At 47.3% G+C, this 5,102-nt stretch overlaps 1 long non-coding RNA gene across 2 annotated transcripts; it reads left to right on the plus strand.

Annotated features, from left to right (window-relative positions):
• Positions 1-375: 375 nt before the first annotated feature.
• On the plus strand, positions 376-3,042 carry LOC101252793 (uncharacterized). Of its 2 annotated transcripts, none has more exons than XR_742403.4 (4): positions 376-498; positions 634-742; positions 1,599-1,751; positions 3,002-3,042. It is a non-coding gene; the product is annotated as an uncharacterized lncRNA (long non-coding RNA). The 2 variants fall into 2 exon arrangements; XR_742404.4 differs by having other exon boundaries at positions 387-498; positions 634-753.
• Positions 3,043-5,102: the final 2,060 nt, after the last annotated feature.

Genomic DNA, 5,102 nt, shown 5'->3' on the forward strand with positions numbered 1-5,102 from the left:
TTAAAGAATGGTGAGCTACAAGATAATCTAGTTTATACATAATGTTGGAACTGATTATATAAATTTAAAAACTTTTGACAAATGATCTAAACCTCCCTAAATTTAACGTGTTTTATTCAGATTTTCACCAAAAATATTAATTATATTAGTTACCCTATCAAATAAGTCAAGTTAATTCGGCGATACTTAAGACTATTTATAATTAAGCAAATCTAAATAAAGAACACACCAAATTTAAGTTCATTGGTCAAAAAAAGATGCCTTTAGAGAATATAACATTGGCCAAACACTAAAAAATAATTTTCTTTTTCTTTAAAATAACTAACGTGGCAAAATACATTTAATATATATATATATATATATATATATATATATGTGAGATGTATGATTCAAAATACAAGCTTCCCGTATAGCCGTTATAGGAGCGTGAGAGAAAACTCGGTGTTTTCTGGGAAGTTATCTGTGATGGACGACACAGTGTTGATCCTGTTCCTACCGGTGAGTTCGATCTTCAGCTTAAACGTATCAATGTTTATTTCAACGAAGCTTCTGGTGAACGCTATGTTCCTAGGGCTGTTCTTATGGATCTGGTCCGTATTTACAGATCTTCTGTTTTGATAACTTTTTGTTTAGGCAGTCTGGTGCTGGGAATAATTGGGGGAAAGGTCATAATACTGAAGGCGCTGAGTTGATTGATGCTTTTCTTGATGTTGTTCATAAAGAGGCGGTGAATTGATGCAAGGTTTTGTTCATGTATAATCGAATTCTTATCGAATTTCTTGATGTTGCCTTTAGTGTCTGATTTCGTTTTCATTATGAATTTCATAGTTATTCTTCCAATTGGTAGTTAACGGTGCAAATATTTGATATATTTCTCATTTTTCATTAGGTTTTGTAGTTCTTAATCTTGAATTAGGTCTATCTAGATTGCTAATTAAATTTATTGGTAATGCTTAGTTATTCAATTGATGGGGTTTTTGATTCATGCTTTCCTTTTGTCATCGAAGTTTATAGCACATTCATTTTCATCTTAATGTAGAAAGTGTAAACATTTTGTGTTGAACTCTTGGAACTCAAGAATTAGTTTCTCTGTTCTTCTGTTTCTCTGGGTAACTGTGTTGTACTATCTTGCTCCATATTAAATAGTTAAAATGCACAGCTTTTGGTCTGCATGAACTTTTCATTGTCATTCATGATTTCTGTGACACTTCACCAATCGGTTGGATGTCTTCAGTTGGTAAGTTTGGATTGTTCATGATTATGGGCATGTATCCTTTAGATAAGTGTGTAAGGTTTCAAGGTAGATGAGTGGATTGTTGAGAAAAGGAATTTTTTTTTCTAGAAAGAGAAGTACTTCTGTGATCAATGACTCCCATAAGAATACAAGTATCATAGTCCATCTCTTGAACTGCAATTTTTAAGATAATCATAAGCACAAGCATAAGACAAGAAAAATCTGTTATCATTTCTTTCATTATCACATTAAGAAGTAACTGTTCCCCTTACCGGAAATGCTTTTTCATGAGACAAATTATATGATTGTTTTAAGCTACTCTGCAGCTCCACATCTGATTCCCATCTTCTTCTTTTCCCTTCAGGGGAAGCTGCTTTAGTCCTGATTAGACACGGTGAGTCTATGTGGAATTAAAAAAGCTTGTTCACTGGTTGTGTAGATGTGCCTTTGACTACAAAGGGTGTGGAAGAGGCCGTTGAAGCTGGGAAACGTGCATGACTCAGCACGCTGCAAGAAGGTAATTTTGTTGCTAAAGCTTGTAACATTTTGATAAGCTTTTAAAGATCTTTCATTTCTAGCTAGAGTTTCTTTTTTGATTGTTTTTTTTTGGGGGTAATTAAACAATTTTATTTAGACCAAATTAGCTCATTACAAAACGGAATAGTGCTGAACAACTGTTTCTCTATGTATAAAATAACCAGAAGAAAATTAAAAATTATTTCGACTCCTTTTACATATCCTATCAAAATAGTAATATATTGACTCTACTGTTCATAGTTCCCTTTTCAAACAAGGTTATCAGGTTCTTGTTGTTGTCTGTCACACCAACGATTTTGTGTCATCTGTATCAGCATGGGTTGCCGTGTATTCCAATCTCTCCTCGTGTATGTGTGCATAAATTTATTTCTCTACATATTCTTTCCATCTTATAACTATTATTTTGGAATCTGATCAAGTTGCGCTCTCTCCATATAGCAGCTATCACCAAACCAAACAACCAGCTGATATAACAACCCACTCTACTTCATTCTGCCAAGTACACCATTTGATCTCTGTATGCTCACCCATAGTAGCATCCTATGCCTAGTGGTATCTTGTTTTATCAGCAGATTGACAGAATACACATGTAGGAAGAACATCTATGCCAAATTTCTGTAATTTGTCAACTGTAGCAAGCCTCTTTAGTAGAGCCAACCATAGAGAGAATTTATGTTGTGGATGGATACTAGGATGCCCTGTTAGGATCTTCTATGGTACTTAGGTAGCTGAGGGGGGCATAAAATATACATCATTTTTATCAAGAACTTGTAAAGGACAACCATAGTCTGTAATCTGTTTCTCAGATCACCTAGGATTGTAGGAGTAACATCCTAGGTGCAGGCGCTATTACCAATGAAATGGCTAATATGATTCCTTGAACCACAAACAACCATTATGCCTTTCTGAGTATCAAACAAAAGTAGCTCGGGAAGCAGCAAAAACCTTCAACCTTATGGTTTTATGAAGTTCTTTCATCAACGGCAAAGTCTTTGCTGCCTGAGAAACTATCCAAACCCCACTTCAAATATACCTCAATTTTCACTGTCCGGGATGCAAAAGCTGCAATCTTTTTCACTCTATGTGCAAATTGGAAGCTTTATAAGGGTTCACTGTAGATTTATTCTTATGTTATTATATATAAAACATATTATTTCTTTTTCTTTGGTTTGGATAAGAGCCTTACATTTGAGTTTAACTAATATTTGATACTTTCCTATGTATTTGCAGGACTTTGAAAGGCGGTGGAGGGGGCCAGGGGGTAGGAGGCGGGTAAGGGGAAGGGTAGGGGTTGGGTGGGGTAGGGGGTAAGGGTACGGTAGAGGGGTAGGGGGTAAGGGTACGGTAGAGGGGTAGGGTAGGGTAGAGGGGTCGGGTAGGGTAGAGGGGTAAGGTAGGGTAGGGGTCGGGTAAGGTAGGGGGTAGGGTAGGGTTAGGTAGAACGGTAGAGGGGTAAGGTAAGGGTTGGGTGGGGGTAGGAGGCAGGTAAGGGGAAGGGTAGGAATTGAGTAGGGGGTAGGAGGGTAAGTGTCGGGTAGGGGTAGGGGTATAGTAGGGTAGAGGGGTAGGGTAAGGTAGGGGTCGGGTAAGGTAGAGGGGTCGGGTAAGGTAGAGGGGTCGGGTAAGGTAGGGGGTAGGGTCGGGTAAGGCAGGGGGTAGGGTAGGGTCAGGTAGAAGGGTAGAGGGGTAAGGTAGGGTAGAGGGGTAGGGTAGGGTAGGGGGCCTCGTGGCGCGGCGCCTCGAGGTCCGGAGGGGGGGGATAGGGTAGGGGGCCTCGAGGCGCGGCGCCTCGAGGTCCGGGGGGTAGGGTAAGGGGCCTCGGGGCGCGGCGCCTCGAGGTCCGAGGGGGTAGGGTAGGGGGCCTCGGGGCGCGGCGCCTCGAGGTCCGGGGGGGTAGGGTAGGGGGCCTCGGGGCGCGGCGCCTCGAGGTCCGGGGGGTTAGGGAAGGGGGCCTCGAGGCGCGGTGCCTCGAGGTCCGAGGGGTTAGGGTAGGGGGCTTCGGGGCGCGGCGCCTCGAGGTCCGAGGGAGGGGGGGTAGGGTAGGGGGCCTCGGGGCGCGGCGCCTCGAGGTTCGGGGGAGGGGGGTAGGGTAGGGGGCCTCGGGGCGCGGCGCCTCGAGGTTCGGGGGAGGGGGTAGGGTAGGGGGGCCTCGGGGCGCGGCGCCTCGAGGTCCGGGGGAGGGGGGTAGGGTAGGGGGCCACGGGGCGCGGCGCCTCGAGGTCCGGGGGGTGGTGGGGTAGGGGGCCTCAGGGCGCGGCGCCTCGAGGTTCGGGGGGTGGGGTTAGGGGCCTCGGGGCGCGGTGCCTCGAGGTCCGGGTTGGTGGGGTAGGGGGGCCTCGGGGCGCGGCGCCTCGAGGTCCGGAGGGGGGGATAGGGTAGGTAGGGGGCCTCGAGGTCCAGGGGTAGGGTAAGGGGCCTCGGGGCGCGGCGCCTCGAGGTCTGAGGGGGTAGGGTAGGGGGCCTCGGGGCGCGGCGCCTCGAGGTCCGAGGGGGTAGGGTAGGGGGCCTCGGGGCGCGGCGCCTCGAGGTCCGGGGGGTTAGGGTAGGGGGCCTCGGGGCGCGGCGCCTCGAGGTCCGAGGGGTTAGGGTAGGGGGCCTCGAGGTCCGAGGGGTTAGGGTAGGGGGCTTCGGGGCGCGGCGCCTCGAGGTCCGGGGGTTGGTGGGGTAGGGGGGCCTCGGGGCGCGGCGCCTCGAGGTCCAGGTTGGTGGGGTAGGGGGGCCTCGGGGCGCGGCGCCTCGAGGTCCGGGTTGGTGGGGTAGGGGGCCTCGGGGCGCGGCGCCTCGAGGTCCGGGGGTGGGGTATGGGGCCTCGGGGCGCGGCGCCTCGAGGTCCGGGGGGTGGGTAGGGGGCCTCGGGGCGCCGCGCCTCGAGGTCCAGGGGGTAGGGTAGGGGGCCTTGGGGCGCCGCGCCTCGAGGTCCGGGGGGTAGGGTAGGGGGCCTTGGGGCGCCGCGCCTCGAGGTCCGGTTGTTGGGGTTGGGGGTAGAAGCAATTCTTTTTTTAAAGTTGCTTATTGTTTTTAGTTCTACGTGGTAATTTCAATTAGCTTATTCGATTTGACTTTATGTTTTCCTTATAAATTATATATGGTCAAAAATCGATAAATATAAAACTAAAAATCCTATCTCAGTTTTCGAGATATACGTGGTAAAGTCAATTACCTTATTCGATTTGACTTTCATATTTTGATATTATCCTATATATGATCAAACCTATAAATGTAAAACTATAGATCCTATAAAATTGTGTAGTGTTTTTTCACGTAGTTATAGAAAAATTAGCAAATTGAAAAAAATAGTCTCGATCAAACGTCGGGGGCACGATTTATGTCG

This window comes from Solanum lycopersicum, chromosome 7 (genome assembly GCF_036512215.1).
Source record: "Solanum lycopersicum chromosome 7, SLM_r2.1".
Classification (NCBI taxonomy): Eukaryota; Viridiplantae; Streptophyta; class Magnoliopsida; order Solanales; family Solanaceae; genus Solanum; species Solanum lycopersicum.